This window comes from Panthera onca, chromosome B3 (genome assembly GCF_046562875.1).
Source record: "Panthera onca isolate mPanOnc1 chromosome B3, mPanOnc1 haplotype 2, whole genome shotgun sequence".
NCBI lineage: Eukaryota > Metazoa > Chordata > Mammalia > Carnivora > Felidae > Panthera > Panthera onca.
The window spans coordinates 102,902,349-102,922,614 of NC_138344.1; the positions used below are offsets into that span (position 1 = coordinate 102,902,349).

A 20,266-nucleotide genomic window follows, 5' to 3' on the forward strand; every position below is an offset into this window, starting at 1 on the left:
CTTAACTGACTGAGCCACCCAGGAGCACCTTTTATTCTAATGAGATGACCCTTGGTGGTCTTCTAGATGGGGGCTGGTCACTGGAAAGACCAAGCCATGATTAGAAGCTTGGAACTTTCACCCCCACCCTCCCCATTCTCCAGAGAGGGGAGAGGGGCTAGAAATTGCATTAATAATTCATCATAAGCCTACATGATAAAGCGTCCATAAAAAGGTTGGTGTTTGGGGCGCCTGGGTGGCTAAGTCAGTTAAGCATCTGACTCTTGATTTTGGCTCAGGTCATGATCTCATGGTTTGTGAGTTCAAGTCTGGCTGCTCGCTGACAGTGCTAACACTGCTTGGGATTCTCTGTCTCCCTTTCTCTCTGCTTCTCCCCCATGCTTTTCTTCTCTCAAAACTAAGTGAACTTTAAAAAAAATAAAAACAGTATGGTGTTTGGAGAGTTTCTGCATTGGCGAACACAGCCATGTGCCGGGGGGTTGATGTACTCCAAGGGAACAGAAACTCCTACACTCAAGACGCCTCTTCTTTTGTACTTCTTTATCCGGATGTTCATTTGAATCCTTTGGAATATCTTTTGTAATAAATCAGTAATAATAAGTACACTTTTCCTGGGTTCTGTGAGTTGCTGTAGCAAATTATTGAACCTGAGATGGGGAGGGGGGGTCATAGAAACCATCGATTTATAGCCAAGTTGGACTAAAGTTGTGAGTAACCTGGGAACCTAGTACTTGTGATTGATGTCTGAAGTGGAGACAATCTTGCAGGACTGAACCTTCAACCTTTGGGGTCTGTGGTAACAGAAGGGCATGGTGTGGAAAACTCACACACTGGGTGTCCAATGTGTTGTGAGTGTAAATAAATAATAAGAGTTATTTTCTGTTCACCATATGACTGTAAGTGTTTACCCAGAACTGAAAATATATATGCACAGCTTTACTCATGATAGCACAAAAATGGGAATAATGTAAATATCCATCAGCTGATGAATAAAGAAATTACAGTATATTCATACAATGGAATACAACTATAAAAGAAAAAGGAACAAGCTATGTATACACACAGCAACAGACGTAAATCTTAAAAGCATTTGGTAATTTAGAGAAGCTAAATACAGAAGACTAAGTTTTTATTTATATGAAACTCCAGAAAAACAGACCAGTGATTGTTGGGAAAGTGGGGAACAGGATTGGCTGCAAAGTGTCATGAAGGCACTATTTGGGATGGAGCTAAATCTTGAAGAAATGGTTACATGACCATTTGTCAAAGTTATCAAACTGTGCGCTTAAAATTGGTGAATTTTATTAAACGTAAACTACACTTAAAGCTTATTTTTAAAGTATTCAAAACAGTTTTTCATAAACTCACGTGAGTAGTGTGAGTACCTCGAGAAACTAATACAATCTTATGCTGAAGTGATACAAGCAGAATTGTTTGCTCATTGTAATCAGCATATGTAGATGTAAGTGTTCTGTATGGAGACCTCAAAATGAATGTAGTTGGACAGAACTGGATTCTCCCCAGGAGAATAAAGGGACTTGGAACCAGGAGTTTTGAAGAAAATTGGAAGGAATGGGAGATGTTTCACTAAGAGAAGGAAACATTGGAAGTGAGATCCAAACCGTTGTCTTTAGATATTTGAAGGACTCTTGTATGAGAGGGATTGGATTTTTTTTTTCCCCCTAAATGTTCTGGCTGCAGAAAGATAGGTTTCTACCTACCACAAAGCTTCCCAGGCTTTTCAGTTTGGGAAGTTTTTTAGACTGGATGGTATTGGCAAGGATGGTGTATTGTCAAGGAGATTCTAGAAACTTCTGAAGAATGTGCCTAAATTTCAACTTGTGTTAATACTTTTTTAATTGGGTACTGTGACTGCACAAATGACCTAAATTCACTGGCCTCCCTGATCTTTCCTGCTTAATCTCTCTGCCCCAGCTGACTGTTTTGATTATGGCTTGCTTTTGTAATTCATTTCTTATAAATTTGGCTTCCCTGATACCATACTTCCCTGGTTCTCCTCTGGCTTCACTTCTGGTTCTTCCTTCCTACTGACGGAAAGGGGTTTGATAGGTGACAACTATATCACTTTTGAAGGGATTTGCAAAACAATGATCTCAGAGATTGTAAGTGATTATGAAAATGTATGTAAGTCTCTCCCCCACCCCCCATTTGGAAATTCTTTTGTAAAACAAAAAACAAACAATGAAATAAAATAGAGTATGCAAGGCAATTGTAGACCCACCCATGCACTAAGGAAATCACTAATCCTCTCCAAGTGAATTTCCTTATTTGACAAATGGGGATAATTATGACTACATTATAGTTGTTGTGTGGATCAAATGATTAAGTGAAATAACATACATGCAAATACTCTACCTTGAGAAAGCACTATAGATGCAGAAACTATTGCTAATTTGGTTATTAAGGTGCAGGTGTTTACCTTATTTTATGAATCTGTTTATTTTTAGTTACACTTGGATCCAAGCAGAGTATTTTGTGCATTATATATTACTACTCTAATTAACACGTAAATATGTGACTTAGAAATGGCTGACTTCCCAAGTACCATAAATGAGACTTGTCTGCTCTGGTCTCATGTAGCTTTACCACTTTTTTTTTAAAAAAATTTAATGTTACTTATTTTTTGAGAGAGAGCATGAGCAGGAGAGGGGCAAAGAGAGGAGACGCAGAATCCAAAGCAGACTCCAGGTTCCAAGCTGTCAGCACAGAGCCCGATGTGGGGTTCGAACCCACAAACCATGAGATCATGACCTGAGCTGAAGTCGGTTGTTCAACCAGCTGAGCCACCCAGGCACCCACCCCATCATGTAGTTTCACTCTTGAAAAGTTTCTTCAATGGGTGGCATCTTGTGGGCTTACCATTCAGCACAGGTTCCATCCACTAGATAGCAATGCATATTCATCAAATTTATTTATATTCTCTTTCCAAAACATTAGATGTAGGGCAGGTTTATTTTAGGCCACAGTCTACGGGCAGAGTCCTAAGGCAGATCTGTTTTTCATGTGACTTCCTTTTAGCTAGATAGCTGTACTTAGCAACACAGCATTAACCCTGGTCATTTTAGTGGCCGTTCGAGGAGTTCTGTTCCACAGCATCACCCAAGGAATAAACATTGTGTTATCTACTGCCTGGATAGACCTTTTGATCAATAGTAATCATCTTAATGACTTAATAGCCAAGTCAGATCTCAGTCCCCACCACACTCAATACCAAGCCGTTTTACTTTCCTATTGATTATTTGATTGTGTGTAAATGGATTACCTATAGATTTTCCACATCGGACTATTTTCATTGAGATGACCCTTACCCCCATTCTTGTCTTTCAGTCCTTAATGTCTCAAGGAATGTAAGCTAATTTTAATAAATAGCTGAAGTTGGGGAGGGAATGATAAAGATAATTCTTCTCCATACCTAGAATATATTCTTACAATGGAAAATGGCATTTAAAATCTGTGCCACTTCTTTCCTCTTTTACCAGAAATGTGCCCAAGGACTCTGGGAGTCGCAGGGGGCTTACCTTCACCCTAAGTAGCTCGCTCCTGATCTGACGTTCTTTCCACTGTCACACTACGTCTTACTGCTGTCTTCATCACAATTTGATTCTTGTATTTTTTTTAATTTTTTTAACGTTTTTTATTTATTTTTGAGACAGGGAGAGACAGAGCATGAACAGGGGAGGGTCAGAGAGAGGGAGACGCAGAATCCGAAACAGGTTCCAGGCTCTGAGCTGTCAGCACAGAGCCCGACACAGGGCTCGAACTAACGGACCGCGAGATCATGACCTGAGCCGAAGTCGGCTGCTTAACCGACTGAGCCACCCAGGCGCCCCTGATTCTTGTATTATGTAATATACATAATACAAGATTTCTTTGGATGAAATTCTTAACAAATATAGCCAGAATATAAAAGTTTTAAGATAGAATATGCACAGAACAAGGCATTTTTGTATACGAGACCTTTTATCCATTTTTGGTAGTGACCTGTTCACCTGCGCTTGTTCTGAAGGTCCTTGGTGCTACACTAGATACTTTGACTCATTTGCCTGAGGGTTTCATAATCTAATGACTCAAGATCTCTTTACTTGTTCCAGACTTCTTTTAAATATACAGCCCACAGACAAATATTGATGAACATGTGAGAATTGAAGATACGGGGTTTTTAAGAGCCCTTACTGAAGAAATTCCCAAAAGACAAATTTCGGCCAAGCGAGGAGGTAAATGGAGAATCTGTGGCAAAGAGACGGCATCTCAGCATCAAATTCAGTGCGCTCTGTAGGGCCAAAACAAAAGAGAACTTGGTTGCCACAGAAGGGCAATGCCATAAATTCTGACAATGTAGAAATAATAATAAAGGTGACAGGAAGACTTAGAAAGGGTGAGAGGTAGTGTATGCATGCTAATATCCTCAGATGGTACTGCTGGGAGACAAAAACTGTCACTTAAAGATATAAGTATATTTAATGGTTAAAAAAATTATAAAATAAAAATATATGGGAGGATGGTAGAGAGATAATTCAAATATTCTTATTCATCATTGCTTCTGTTACTGAGTACAACCATATTTATATAGTTGTATACAAAAAAGTAACCACAAGAATAGAAATAGAACCCTTCTAAGTAATCATATAAAACAAAGAATTTAAGGCAAAAACCAGACCATAATGTGAAAGATTTCTTTAAATGACAGTACAGAAGCTCAGAAATAGAAATTTAAAAAAAAAAATTACGATAGCATTTAAAAATGTAGGGGTGCCTGGGTGGCTCAGTCGGTTAATCGTCCAACTTTGGCTCAGGTCATGATCTCATGGCTCGTGGGTTTGAGCCCCGTGTTGGGCTCTGTGCTGACAGATCAGAGCCTGGAGCCTGCTTTAGATTCTGTGTCTCCCCCTCTCTCTCTTCCCCTTCCCCACTCATGCTCTATCTCTCAAAAAAAAAAACATTAAAAAGAAATTTTTTTAAAAAAATGCAAACTACAGTTGATCCTCATTATTCATAGAGTTCATATTTGCAAATTTCCGTGGTAAAATCTATATGTGTAGAACTTCACAGTTATTTGTAGGCATGGGCAGCACGGTAAAAATGTTGAGTTGCCAGCTGAGGTTGAAAAAGTTTTCAATCTGTCTTGTTATTTCAGCTTTCATATTGTAGACAATGATTTTTTTTTAAGTTTAGTTATTTATTTTAAGGGGTGGGGGGAGGGAGGGGCAGAGAGAGGGGAAGAGAGTCCCAAATAGGTTCTGCAGTGTCAGCGCAGCCCAATGTGGGGCTCAAACTCAACAGAACCAGGAGATCATGACCTGAGCCAAAACTGAGAGACGCTTAACTGACTGAGCCACCCAGATTCCCCAGTAGACCATTATTTCTAAGAAATACGTATTAAACAAGGTATCTTTAAACAGAAACACATAAAACAAGGTTATGTATTGATCGATTGACAAAAATGTGATTAAAAGCTCACAAGAACCTGCATTTTTCCAAGATATTCACTAATTCATTGTTGGCAACAACCTTATAGAACGTAACTGCTACGAATAACAAGAATTAACTGTACTTGAGGATGATTCTAACAAATAATGTGCAAGATACTTCTACACTGAGAATGAAAAAGCATTGCTAAAATATATATCATATTTCTTTTTTCATTTTTTTTATTTTTTTAACGTTTATTTATTTTTGAGACAGAGAGCATGAACGGGGGAGGGTCAGAGAGAGAGGGAGACACAGAATCGGAAGCAGGCTCCAGGCTCTGAGCCATCAGCACAAAGCCTGACGCGGGGCTCGAACTCACGGACCGCGAGATCATGACCTGAGCCGAAGTTGGCCGCTTAACCGACTGAGCCACCCAGGCGCCCCTATATCATATTTCTAAATATGTAGAGAGATATACCATGTTTATAGAAATATGCTATATACAGAAAACTCAGTACTGTTAATTTTTCCCAAAATTATTTGTGAATTCAATACAATCCCAATCAGAATTCCAATAGGCTATTTTTCCTTTTCTTCTTTCTTTCTTTCTTTCTTTCTTTCTTTCTTTCTTTCTTTCTTTCTTTCTTTCTTTCTTTTAAGAAATTGACAAGCTAAGGGGCACCTGAGTGGGTCAAAGTTGGTTAAGCGTTGGAATCCTGATTTTGACTCAGGTCATGATCTCACAGTTGGTGAGTTTGAGCCCCTCATCTGGCTCTGTACTGACAGCGAGAGCCTGCTTGGGATCCTCTCTCTCCCTCTCTCTCTGCTCCTCCCCTGCTCACATGCACACACTCTGTCTCAAAAACTAAACACATGTTTAAAAAAAAAAAAAAAAGCTTTAGAAATTGACAAGCTGATTGCAAAATATTCATTTGAAAATGCAGAAACATAAAAACAAAAAATAGTTTTGAAAATTTTTAAGACTGCAAGAATCAACAGTGTGACATTGATGTAAAGATAATAGAAACAGATCAACAGAATAGAGTCCAGAAATTGACTCACACATATATGTTGATTTTCAACAAAGATGCAAAGGCAATTCATTTGAAAAAACATAGCCTTTTAAATAGAGGATGCTAGAAATGGACATCCATATGCAAAAATGTGATTTTTGATCCATACCTTTTATCAGATCAAACATTAGATCAAAATGGATGATAGACCTAAATCTAAAACTCTTAAAAGGAAACCTAGAAAAGCCTTTATGATTTTGGATTAGACAAAGATTTCTTAGACTCAAAAGCATGATTTATAAAAGAAAAAAATTACTAGAGATAAAAATTAAGAACTTCTCTTTGAACTAAACTCTTCAGAGAATAAAAAGAGGAGCTACAGAGTGGGGGGAAATATTTGCAGATCATACATCTGGTAAAGAATTTGCATTCAGAATGTATAAAGAATCCTCAAAACTCCGTAAGAAGACCTAATTTTTTAAAAATAAGCAAAAGACTTGAACACTTCCCAAAGAATATATAGAGGTGGCAGCACATGAAAAGATTGACAATGTCATTGGGAAAAGACAAATCAAAACCACAATGAGCTATCACTACAGACTCATAAGGATGGCTAAAATCGAAAGACAGCAATACCAAGGGCTGACAGGATGTGGAGCAGCTGGAACTCACGTTCACTGCTTATCAGAATGCAAAATGCTGCAATCAATTTGAAAAATAATTTGGCAATTTCTTAAAAAGTTAAACGTATACCTACCATGTGTCCAGCTATTCTATTCCTAGGTATTTACCCAAGAGAAAAGAAAGGATATGTTTATGCAAACACATCTACATAAATGTTCACAACAGCCTTATTTGTAGTCGCCAAAAGCTAGAACCTGATATCCATCAACAGATGAATTATATAAACAAATTGTACTGTATCCTTAAAAGGGAGTACCACTTCACAATAAAATGTAGTAATGAACTGTTGATACATATAGCAACATGAATGAATCTCAAAATGATGATGCTAAATAAAAGAAGCCAGATCCCCCAAAAAGTACATAATTTAAAATTCCATTTCTATAAAATTCTAGAAAATACAAACTTGTCTGTAGAGACAGAAAACAGTTAATTGACTGCCTGAGTATGAGGGCCTGGCAGGGAAGATTGAATTACAGAGGAGCATGGTGAGACAGTTTCTGTGGTTTATGGGAATGTACATTATTTTGATTGTAATGGTGGTTTTATAGGTATATAAACATGTCAAGACTTATTAAATTATACATTTTAAGTAGATGCAATTTATTGTGTCTCAATTCTACCTCAGTAAAGCTGTTTTTAATAAGACAGTAGTAACAATACATGCAGAAAATATAGCATATATCTTGTACTTATCAATAAATATAAATGTTCTAAACCTACATATTAAAAGAATAGGATCACATAGAGAAAAATACAATCACAGGCTGTGTATAAGGTACATCTGAAAGTGGCTTAGATTCAGGGTAAAATTATGGAGAACATACAGTGAAATGCAAACAAAGCAGAGGTTACAGTCTATAAATGAATTCAGGGTAAAAAAAATATTAAATCAAAGAAGGGTTCTATATAATGAAAAGGAGTACAATCCAATGACAGTCTGTTAAGATTATTATATATCAAATAACATCATTTCCTTAAAACATTGGGCAGAGCATTGAAAAGAAACAAATTTTGTGTGATATGTGTTTAATATGACCTTTATATAATGAAAACAGAAACTGTCTTCTCTACTGGCACTCCTGACTATTAAGACAAGTTACTCAAGTAATATTTTTAAACCTAAACAGCAAAATCATAAATGTGCTGAAGAAAAATTGAAAATTCTTTGCTTTATCTCAGAGTGAGAAAGCTTGCTAATTATGAGGTAAAATCTGGAAACCATAAAAACAAACAACAAAAGTTTCATTGTATGAACTTGTAAAAAATCTACATGGCAAAAAAGCCACCTTAAGTAAAATCAAAAGTCACATGAATAGGGAAATTTGGAACTCATATTGCCAACAGTGGGGGGGTCATCTCTTTGATATATGAAGAGTGCCTACAAATCAATAAGAAAAAGACTATTCCAAGAGTAATAAGCAAAGGATGTAAACAGTTCATAGTAAAGGAAGAGATGGCCTTTAAGCATGTTAAAACATGTTTACCTTCATTTATTATAGTAGAAATGTTCAGTGAAAGCACAGTGACCTAATTTTCCATATATCATACAGTAGAGACCATAACAGTAACTTAACTCCCTATGTTGGGGAGGTAGGAAAAATACACTCTCCTATACATCTGGTAAGAATTTAAATTGATTTAACATCTATGAAAAGTAGTTTGACAATAACTTTGAATATTTATATATCATTTAATCCAGTAATTTTATTTCTAGAATTTATCCTATAGATCTATCCCCCTATATGCACAATGAATACGTGAATATTTATTATAGCATCGCCTATAAAATAGGAAAAAATAAATTATTAGATAAGTCAAACTATATATATCAAAAAGAGTGAGACAGCACTAATAGCAAGAGACTGTGTATAATATGCTATTATCATTGTTTAAATATATCTACTATGTTAGTATAGGCACAGATCTTCCCTGGAAGAATACACAAGAATTAGTGCCTCTCCCTATGATAGACCTAGAATTGAAAGGAGCAGACTATTTATTGGTAACATTTAGTACTTTGTGAACATATTACCTAATTAAAAATATTCTTTACCTTACAAATCAATTAAGAGCCTGAGGGACCCTATGTGATTAAATTATCCAGTAGAAATTGTGAATGTTTTAGTAATAAAAATAGCTTAATATAATTATTGCATGTTGGGCACTGTACTCTGGGTCCTTTACACACGTTATCTTAGTTTTTCCAACAACCCTTCAAGGTAGTTGTATTTTACAGGGAAAGAAATAGATTCAGAATATGGACCAAGGGCACACAAATAATAAGGACCCTTGTAAGACGTTCAGTTGAATTAGGGTTGAGGAGTAACATCCAGGAATATATCCAGGCATCTCCCAAAAGCATTTATGGATGGCTTGTGTGGTGGTAGGTACATGTATGTTTTCTTATACTTCCCAGGAAAGGCAGCCATAATTTTGCTCAAAATTTTGTGTATTAGGACTGGAACTTGTATGATTCCAGCAAGCTCCACATCTTGAAAATACCAACTGCCAAGATAAATGTCATCTTTGGGGAGGAAATATTTTCATATTTCTGTATAACTGTGATGTGGTCTTTTAAAGAAAATGAGGTTCTTCAGCAGATGGACAAATTTTAAATCTAAGCCAAGCCTTAAAAATAAAAATCAAAGTAAATTGAGGGGGAAATTTAAAACGTTACCCCCTCCCCTTTTTTTAACCTAACATCTTTTAAATGAGGACTTTAACTTCTGTCACTATAAATAATCAATAAGGTCTTGTATTTTATTTTGAGCAAGGGTAAATTTCAGCCCTTTTATTCTTCATTACTCACGGCATCTTTCTGACAGTTGATAAACTGGCCTACATATATGTTAAAACAATCATATGGCACATCTTTGAGTATCTTAGTATAAAGTCGCTTCATATCCCATTCAGTTTATACCATCTGGAAGTTTGCCTGCTCATGGCAATAAATTAGGGCTTGCATTTACTACTGACTCACTGTAATGCATAGTTTGTGGTGGATAGTTACATATTTTTTCTCCAGTGCTTTTTAGAAAGAAAATATCCCTTGGAGTTTTTTCCAGTTTTTATTGAGATATAATCGACATACAGCATTGTATAAATTTAAGAGGCGCAGCACAATGATTTGACTTACGTATGTCTTGGAGTGATATATGCACTTTACCCAGTGTACGCATTATTTAAAAAGAAGTATGTAAATGGAATTCTGAACAATGAATCATTCCAACTTAGTCATTTGCAAGATGCTTTCTTCTTCCTTATAATTCATATTTATTTGGGTCCGTTCTTTCAATTAGCTTTGTTTCCTGTGGCAAGGAGCTCATATGTCTGCAAATATGTACTTGATTCAGATAAGTAAACATGTGTTGCCGCAGACAGATTCACATGCATCCTTGAGAATGTTGTCCATTGACTAATTAAATATCTCTCCAGAAAGTTTACCAAGCCTTGTTCTTATGGGACACTGCAGTTAGGCATCTCTGTCTGAAGGTGTATGGCAGTAAGAAATCCCATCTTTGTTTTAATTTTCACGGAAATACTTGGCATTTGCAAGAATATCGCATCTTCATTTCTTACCTTGCTCCTCCTTGTTCATATCTAGAACCATAACCGGTCCGAAAGCAAAAGCACTGCTTTTTTGAAGAATGACACTCTCTTCTCCAGGTTACCGTGGATGTAGGGGGTGGTCCTTGCTGTGGGGTTGACCCTGGGTCCCCATTAGTTCTCACATCTGCTGTGTGCATAGAGATCGGTGGAGCTCCAGAGCATTGCCCTGCACTTGCGGGACTGCGTCCCTCCTGCACCCCCTCCTGCTTTGTGGGAGCTGCGTCTCCATCAGTGTGGAAAGATGTCTACAGGACCTGCAGTAAAGTGTGTACTTGAAAAGTCACCATCACAAATAGACTGGGGCGCCTGGGTGGCTCAGTTGGTTCAGCCGCTGATTCTTGATTTCAGCCCAAGTCATGATCTCACGGTTCATGAGTTTGAGCCTTGCATTGAACTTATTTTTAATAAAGAAATTTTAAAAAGAAATAGGCTGTCACTTACGGTGACTAGTGTCCAGCATATGATCGGTAACATGAGCATGTTATGTGTGCCAACGTGTGACCTTGCCACAACGTTCCTGTGTGGGAAAACTGCCCTTCAGTCCTGTTTTCCAAAAAAGAGACAAAGAAGGCAACTAATAAGGAGGAGATTGCACATTAGGTTAGCTTAGTAGGTTCTAAAGATGCCTGTTATGTGAAATAATCCATACAGACTGGAATCTGACATTTTACTTGTTCAGTACTTTATGATAAGATATAACTGAAGCATCTCCGACTTTAGACAGCAGTGACCTTCCCGGGCACAGGACCAACACTTATAAGATGACAAAACTGAAGCACGGAGACCTTAAATATCTTTTCCAGATGGGGGTGGGGGGTGGGAATTCACCCTGAGCTTTGCTGTTACACAGTATACCACCTGAATTGAAGGCTGATTTGAAAAGACAGGAGTTCTTGCCGGCAAGGAGCTTTTCATCCAGCGTGAGTGATAGAGTTCCTTCGGGGCAGATCTCCACAGGCATAAGAATGTGTTCTCACCCACCTCTCCAACTACAGCCATGGATGTTTCATGTTTTCTGAACTATATCTGAGGTTGTCTCTTGTGACTGGTACCACTCATCAAATCCAGCTTCCGTATAGTTAGGAGTGACTCCAAATTAGAAACAGGTTCTCCTCAAATCTTCTTATCTTCTCTGGCATCTGCATGTGCTGGATGGATTGACCATGTCCTCCCCAGCCTGTGCATGCAGTAAGTTCTCTGCCAAGGTTTATCAGATAGCTCAGTGAGCCGATCCTAGATGGGTGTGGGAGCAGTCCAATGCCAAGTTCAAACCATTGCCTCTAACATACAGGCTTATCTTATTTATTGAGTGAAATGCTTCCTGACTTTCGAATCATACCTGTGGCTCAGGCACTTGTTTGAAATATGGCTGTTTGAAAAGATAGTATATTTTAAAGAGTATGTTCGTGCAAATAAATTATGAATTCCTTTAGCCACCTCTTCTCTTTAGAAATAGCACTCATACATATTTTATACATAAATTGACAGGGATGGCAGAGACCTCATCTTTCCTGCAGCAGTTTGAGCCAGACTGATTGAGGATTTATTGCCTAATTATACTTGTCAGCCTGACATAAAAGTCATTAGTTCTGGAAAAACATGTTTGTCATACCGAGATTATCTCTAATTAATACAGTCAATATCCAACATATATTTAAAGCCAAACAGAATCGTAATTCCCAAAGCATATGTTGTGGACTATGATGAACTGATGGTAAACCTCTTTGGGTCACGAAGCGGTGATCTAAGAACAAGTTTGTATTTGAGGAGAGAAAATGCCATGTTCTATACCTCATTCCCTCTGCTTTGAATCCAGTGAAATCAGTGCTGCTGACGTTAATTCCCTCTGTTGAATTATAAAGATAGAAAAAGAATCAAAGAGGTCCTGTAATCTGGCTGTAGTTGTGAGTGTGTTAGGATTCAAATCTGGGGTCGTGTGTGTGTGTGTGTGTGTGTGTGTGTGTGTGTTTCCTCAACATCAGAGTCCACTGACCAAGTTGATCTCTGCAGTGTCCACACGTGGTCTTATTCCCCTTTCCTATCATGCACGTGAACTTGGAGCTCAGCAGGATAAACCAGGAAGTCCAGTGAGGCAACCATCTAGCACGAATGGCTGCTTCTGCCCAACGTCCAGGCATGTGCTGGGTTATGGATGGCTATTACAGTGAGGTTATGCGGCCCTGATGAGCTCCCAGGGCAGCAGTCATGTGCCCATATATGCCGATACCCCCTGGCCCCCTGCTGCACTGCCCCAGCATCGTTATGGACACCCTGCTCTGGATGGTGAAATCATTCAGCAGTTATTTATTTCCAAGCTGCTGTGCAGTTCTCAGCAGACTCATCCATTTGCTCATAAATGTGCCATAAACATAAATGTCAGAAGTTGGTTTTGGACAAAAAAGGTTCAGTTCGTTGGCCTTATTCAGTCCTACCCCCAAATAGTTCCCATTATGTTTTCTCATACCAATTAAAATGTTGTTTCTATGGCAATTCACCCTGTCGTAGGAATGGCTGTGAGAGGTCAACGTAGTTATTTATCCATTTTATCAGGTCCTTTCTGCAACTGAAATGCTAACTTACAAATTAGAACCAACAGTTAAAGCGACTGTAAATAAACTTGCCTTAGGGGTGCCTGGGTGGTTGAGCGTCCCACTTCGGCTCAGGTCATGATCTCACTGTTCGTGTGTTTGAGCCCCATGGCGGGCTCTGTGCTGATAGCTCAGAGCTTTGGATTCTGTCTCCCTCTCTCTCTCTGCCCCCCCACCACTTGTGCATGCATGCATATTCTCTCTCTCTCTCTCTCTCTCTCTCTCTCTCTCTCTCTCTCTCTCAAAAGTAAATAAACATTAAAAAAATTAAAAAATATGCCTTAAACTTGCAGAATAATTGGCCAGGGAGACTATACTTATTCTACGATGCCTTATTAAAGAGTGCTGAGTTGTGGACATCATTTAGAAGGCTGCTGGGAACACAGCTCATAGTTTTCTTGGTGGAACCCAGAAGACAAAGGTGTTCCTGGCTTCCTGAGTAGAGTGTACCAGACATTTCCTAGGAGCGTTCCCATTGGGAACAGATCTAACAGATGCTGTGAGAGCATCTCTGACTTCTTCTTGAGATGCTTTGTTGGAAACCGAAGGAGGGGGCTCAGTGAACAGCATCACAGAATACCACCATCTTCGGACATGTGATGCCAAAACTCTTCAGAGCAGCTCTGTGAGACTCTGAGATTTATTTGGAAAAGGTTCCTTCAGTGTATAAGCCACAGCAGGTGTCTCTTAGGAGAGGCGAACACAGCACTAATTATATCTACTCATGGAGAAAACCGTGCAGGGCGCTGCTGTTTGCAAACACTGTGTGGCCCGGAGCATTAACTGCAGTCCTGTGATCGTTAGCATCCAAGATGTCTAGACAAGGGAGATTATTAAGCCCTGGAGTCATTTGGTTCTAAGAAAGACACATTAATAGAAAAATTAGATATGGATTCGAAGAAAAAGAATTTCGTTCCTTTTCATTTGAAACTCAGATTCACACACATACACAGATACAGTATTCCCTTAAATGAGATCTACTGTAGTAAGGCATGCTCCATTGGTATACACAGTACTTGTGGTTTGCCAAAGTTTGACTTCAGGGTCTAATGTCAGTGGCTATTTCTTTGTTCTTGCCTTTCTAAGTATCTCTTCTATTCCTGATCCAAATGTGTAAGGAATGAAGATTGTCCATGTGACATGTCTGGTTGGCTTTGCCTCCCCTGAGAATGCCTTACAGATTTCTTTGATGTGTTAGTCTATAAATATTAATCTTAAATACTAATACAAAACTTTGTTTACATCTCATTCAACAACTGAAGATTATCACAGTGAAACTATTTACGCAAACCACAGACAGCCACCTCTTAGCTTACATTCAGGAGCACATGAAACTGCCCTTAAAAACCTAACCCCTGCTCTGTGTGAGGCATTATGCTACCTGCTGGGGTCCCTATACCCAGTCCCGTAGCCTCGGACAGAGGTAAGGGGAGTGCACGCAGCCCCATGGTGTCGTAAGTGAGAAGTCACCTAAGACAGAAGAAAGGCTCTAACACCGATGGGTCTTGAAAACTGATTGGTCCAGTTGTCTTTTCTGTGCGACAAACTTAGCAAAAACCACTTGATCTGGTTCATAATTCTGTGAATCAGGAATTTGGGAAGGGCCCACATGGGCAGTGTCTCTCTGACCCACGTGGTGAATTTGGGGGCAGTTGGAACTGGAGGATCCACTCCCAAGGTGGCTTCTTCATCCCTGTGTCTGGGTCTTGCTGCTCCGTGGCCTCTGTCTCCCCATGTGGCATTGCCGTCTGCATGGCTCCCCTTGTAGTATGGTGGCCTCTGGATGGCTACACTTCTCATGTGGGGGCTCGGGACTCCCAAGAGCGAAGGTTCCAGGGTGCTGTGCCGAGGAGAAGCTACACATCCTATGTGTCCCAGCCTCGGAAGCCCTATATGTCACTTCTCGTGCATTCAGTTGTGGTCAAGCAAGTTCCCGAGGGCAGCCCAGATTTAGGAAAGATGAATTAGGTGATGCCTAGTAATCTCCAGAGCAGAAAGCTGTAGTCTGTAAAAGAGCTGGTTGCAAAACTCCTTTGGGGAATAAATCAGTTTTGCCCAACAACTACTTCATATTTGAAGAGAAAGCATGAAATGTTACATATTGTTTGTTCCATTTGTATTTGATTTTTGTCTTGATGCAGTAAAATCAGTGCTCCTGGCTTTAATTACGCTAATGCTGATTGTCTATGGACAACAGTGGCAAGAGAGGGCTGTTTTAAGTGAGTGATCGGGAATATGGTTGTGCCATTGACTGAAATAGGAAACCCAGTAGGAGAAAGTTAGGGCCAAACAATATAGGGATGGGTATTTTGTTACTTGCAGTCCACACCAACTAAAAACAAACTTAAAACCCTCATTTTTCTCTCAGAAGAAGTCTGGGGCAGGTAGTTCCAGGTGTGGTTCAGCTCCAAGATGTCAGGGCTTTGTCCACCTTCCTGAGAGTCTTCTAACCTCCTTTCCATGTTGCTAGATGGCCACCTCTAGTCCACACGTCACAGTGACATTTTAATAACAGAGAAAGGAAGAAGTCTCCTGATGGCTCCCATTCCCAGGAGGTCCACACCAGATTTCTCCTAAGTCCCGCTGGTTAGGGTTTGGTCAGCTTTCCCTGGGCAAGTTTCAGGGCCTAGGAGATTGGCGTTTTCAGGCTTTTTCATGGAAAACCAACTCAGCAGGGAGAAAGGCACTAAGTAGGTAACCAGCAATGTCTGTCACAGTGATGAATTCCATTTTCTCTCCCTACACAGTTGATAAAGGCTCACTTAGCAGCCTTATAGAGCTTGAATTAGATAGGCTAAATCATAACTATAATAAATAGTATTTTCTAGAAACCAGTTAGTTTTGCAGTGGGCCTTTCCCTTCTACTCTGTGGTTGAGAGCTGATCCCACTGTTTCATAACAAACACAATATCTGATCATTTCCCTCTTAGAATTTGTGTGAGAACTCTCTGGCTGCCATGAAAACCTGTATCCATCCCATTTTGCATCTTACAGGATTGCCCTTCTGGCATCGTTACCCTTTCTATATTTCCATATGTGCTTTTATATACATATCTTCTGTTTTATATGAGCAAGAAAATTCTGTAGACATTATGAGCCATGTTTGTTTTAGAGTCTGGAAGCTCAGAAAACTCCCTGACGTTTAGTCTGAGTTGAACCAGGACAACCAGTTGTAGCTCTCCTGAGTGGCAGAGGCTGACTGAGCTGAACAGAGTCTGAGACACGAGTAAAGCTAAGAAAATGTAGATCCTTGGCTGGGAAGAAACTGTCTTGGCTCTGAAGGGTCCTAGTGTGGGCACCTGGGATCGCAGGTTAGTGCTCCCACACTATATGTGTGTGTGTGTATACACACACACACACACATATACACACATATACATATGTATATGTATGTGTGTATACATATGTATATGTGTGTATATATATGTGTATATATATGTAATATCCAAAGGACGTGCCATGATTGACTGTCAGAAGCTGAATAAAGTTGGAATCCTTTATTCTGTGGCTCTGTAGTTGTAATTGTCTAATCTGTAATTGTCCAACTGTGGTATTTTTATCCCAGTAAAAGTCACCTGCAGTAAATTTAAGCCGAGGTGTCACCGTGGGTACCTTTGCAGATGAAAAGGAGGGCAGGGGAGGGAAGGGGAGACCTGAGGAAGGAGGAAGGAAGCTTTAAATCTCACCTTGTATCTGTAGCAGCTCATTCAGTTGTCTGACATGCCTGCCGGGCCCTCAGTGCTGGGGATGGAAGGATAGATAAAGGCACTCACAGGGCAATGAGAGAGAGTCATCGTCTCTGCCCCCTCCTCACAGCAGTAAAGCGGATACTGGAAATCAGCACTGGCCACCAGGGAAGTTGGGCTGGTTTTCCTTACAATTTTAAAGCACCTAGTTTCCAAGTTTGAGTTAGTGTAATAAAAATTACATTATGTCACAGTAATTGTGTTTGAACTACATTCTAGTGAGTGCCAAGAGAAGGCCTCACAACTCCCCTGTATATTTCAGAAGTAGATTTCAAAGCAACTTGTTACTTTGGGGAAATTTTTATTTCCGAGATACCTGCGATGATGGACTCAAGTCTGTGAATCTGTAATTGACTAGAAGCTGAATTTCTGAAAGTTGTATTTTAAATGTTTATTTTTGACACAGAGACAGAGCATGAGCGGGGGAGGGGCAGAGAGAGAGGGAGACACAGAATGGGAAGCAGGCTCCAGGCTCCGAGCTGTCAGCCCAGAGCCCAACGCAGGGCTGGAAGTCACCGCAAGATCATGACCTGGGCCAAAGTCAGGACGCTCAACTGACTGAGCCACTCAGGTGCCCCTGAAAGTCGTATTTTAAATGTTAAAAGTCTTGTTGAAAAATGGGTACTTCTAACAAGAAAAGAGCGTGATGCCTTAGGTACTTGCCAGAAAGAAAACAAAACCAGATTTCAAGCTTACACGGTCTTCTAATTTTCTCCCCAGCTAACCAAATCTGGCCCCACTCTTGGCTTTAATATGCAGACAGGATCACGTGAGCCCAGTGTGTGTAATCCAGGGAAGTCTGCATCTCTCCATTTGTTTCTGAGGTTGCCATCAATGGCCTCAGGTGGCCTGGTTTTGACTGCCACCTTTTACTCCAGATCTCAGTCCTGGCTTAACTCCCAGCGTTCTAAGGGCCAGCTCATCACCATGCTTCTTCCTGCGGATGAAACGTGTCACAACACCAGCACTGAGAACTCAGGACAGGCAGTGAGCTCCTGGCTTGGCACTCACAGAGGGAAGTCACGGTGAGAACTGGAAGTGGTGCGAAGGTGGATGTCACTCCCATTCTGAAGTTCCTTGGCCATCCCTGCCACAGGGAGTACATTACCTGCCAGCTCAGAGCCATTCACCACCTTCTCGTGTCTCCCTGCAGAACCTCTTTTCCCACTTCTCCATCTTCCCTACATCAGAGGCATCTGGAAGATAGCCCGCTGCTGGTACTTTCTTCATCAAAAAGTCTCAGGAAAAGCATTTCCCTAACCCAAAAGCATTCACCTTTCCTAACTCCCCAGTTGTTCACGTTCAGCCACATAAAAAGTGGGCAAAAGCTTGAAACTGTAAATTTTCTTTATGTGGGCTCAACACGCAAGGTGCCCTGGATCAGGCATTCAAGGGTTCAGAGTCTCTGTGCTTGCTTCCGTGTTTGAGGGGGAGCAGCCGGGGGTCAGCCTAGGTTGTGTGCTTCCCTGTACTGGGAGCAGTTCCTGGGCTTCTCTATCAGTAGCCCTTTTCATAACTTGGGTCACAAGAATAGTTTGAGTAAACAAGTTAGAACAATGGGGCCCACTAACAACTTGGGGCCTGTAAAATGGCTATTTGCAGGTATTTCCCAGAGTGGCCTGGAAGTGTCTGTGGGGTCCCGTGCCCAGGGCTATGCCAGGTTATGGGGTGAGCCCAGCAAGTCTTCCCGGGGCATTAGTTTCCCAGCAAATTTGGAAATGTTTAAATGTTAGAAGTAGCCAGTATATTATGGAGGAGAATACGAAATTTATAATAATCTTAAGGTAAAATGTTTTAATATGAGAAACTTCACTGCAGGGTACTTTCTCAGATGTCTCCAAGGTTCAGGTGACTCTCTTCCAGTTCAGGCAGCTTTGATGGAAGTTTGAGAAAACACTGTACTTAAGAAGGTACAATCATACAAAAAAGTGTAACTTTTTAAAGGAAGTTCTTTTATGGCACTTGTTAGCTTCTCAGTGTGCAGATAATTGACAAAGTACAGACATTTCTTCTTCATGTAATGTATGCGTCATGAAAGTTGTGTTTTGGGCTGAGATATTTGTAAATTGAATACTTCTAAATGCAATAGACACTTTTTCAGGAAACCTAAAATTAGTTTATAAATAATCACCCCCCGATTGCTAGTTTTAATAAGTTTGAGTTGGATAAAATTATTTTTCTTAAAGTGGGTGTTTTCATATAGCTATAAACATCCATTATCTATTTATCTTGAAAATAGCTCTTTATTAGCTTGGCTTTCAAAAAAATGTCACTTTTATCAAAACCATTGAATTTACCGGACTCAGACCAATGAAAATTTAAGGCTATTTTTATTAGTGGACTTGAGTAGTCTAAGGAGTCTGTTTTAGATTTCTGGCCATATTAAATATTTAAATTATTTCTAATACTTATATTGTCTTAATGAAGCACGTAGAACAAAACAGTTCAGTCACGAAGTTCCTCAGGGCAGATGATTAAATAACCATGAGATTAACCAGGCTAACTTCAAAGTTGATTTGGAATTTTGTACTATCTTTGGCACTAAGCAATTATATTAGTCAAATATAAATGTTCAGAGTACATTTTCATTAACATGCTTTCTATGTCCAGCTACTTCCAAATGCTTTCTTGGTCTTCATAGTGTCATTATTCAATAAATGTTTAATAGAAAGGCTCATTAAAATTTTATTTATTATACTTAATGTAAAAGAGTAGAAATGAAGATAAATGAGGTTGAAGTGGAATGGATAAAATGTAATTGAAATAATTTGGAGTACAATTTAAATAAACTTCTTTGTTAATGTGGAAGTGTTAAAAGTGTGTGACCACAACTTAAGATGTGTTCAAATATATCATTGTGGAGACAATAAGAATATTGTATTACTGGCCTCTAGATTCTTTGAAGAAGACTGTTAGCTTTAGTCTAAAAACAGAAAAGATGAAATTGACTTAGTTTCCTTATTTATTAACTTAGTAAATATCTGGGTTAAACAACTACTTATATTCTGTTCAATGCCATATTGAATCTTGTATGATTATCATTGGCCAGATGGATATAGAGAAATCCTTAAAGAACATTTACATTTTGCAGTGATATTTTTTTTTACTATGATTATCATCTCTATTGCATGGGGGAAGGTGTAACAAAATGCCATTGACTTACTGCTGTAGTGTTAAATTATTGTTCTTATCT

General features: G+C 39.4%; 1 protein-coding gene across 1 annotated transcript in view; it reads left to right on the plus strand.

The window, feature by feature from the left end:
- Window positions 1-20,266, plus strand: part of PELI2 (pellino E3 ubiquitin protein ligase family member 2) — a 202,332-nt gene that overhangs the window by 146,085 nt on the left and 35,981 nt on the right. The window lies entirely within an intron of this gene.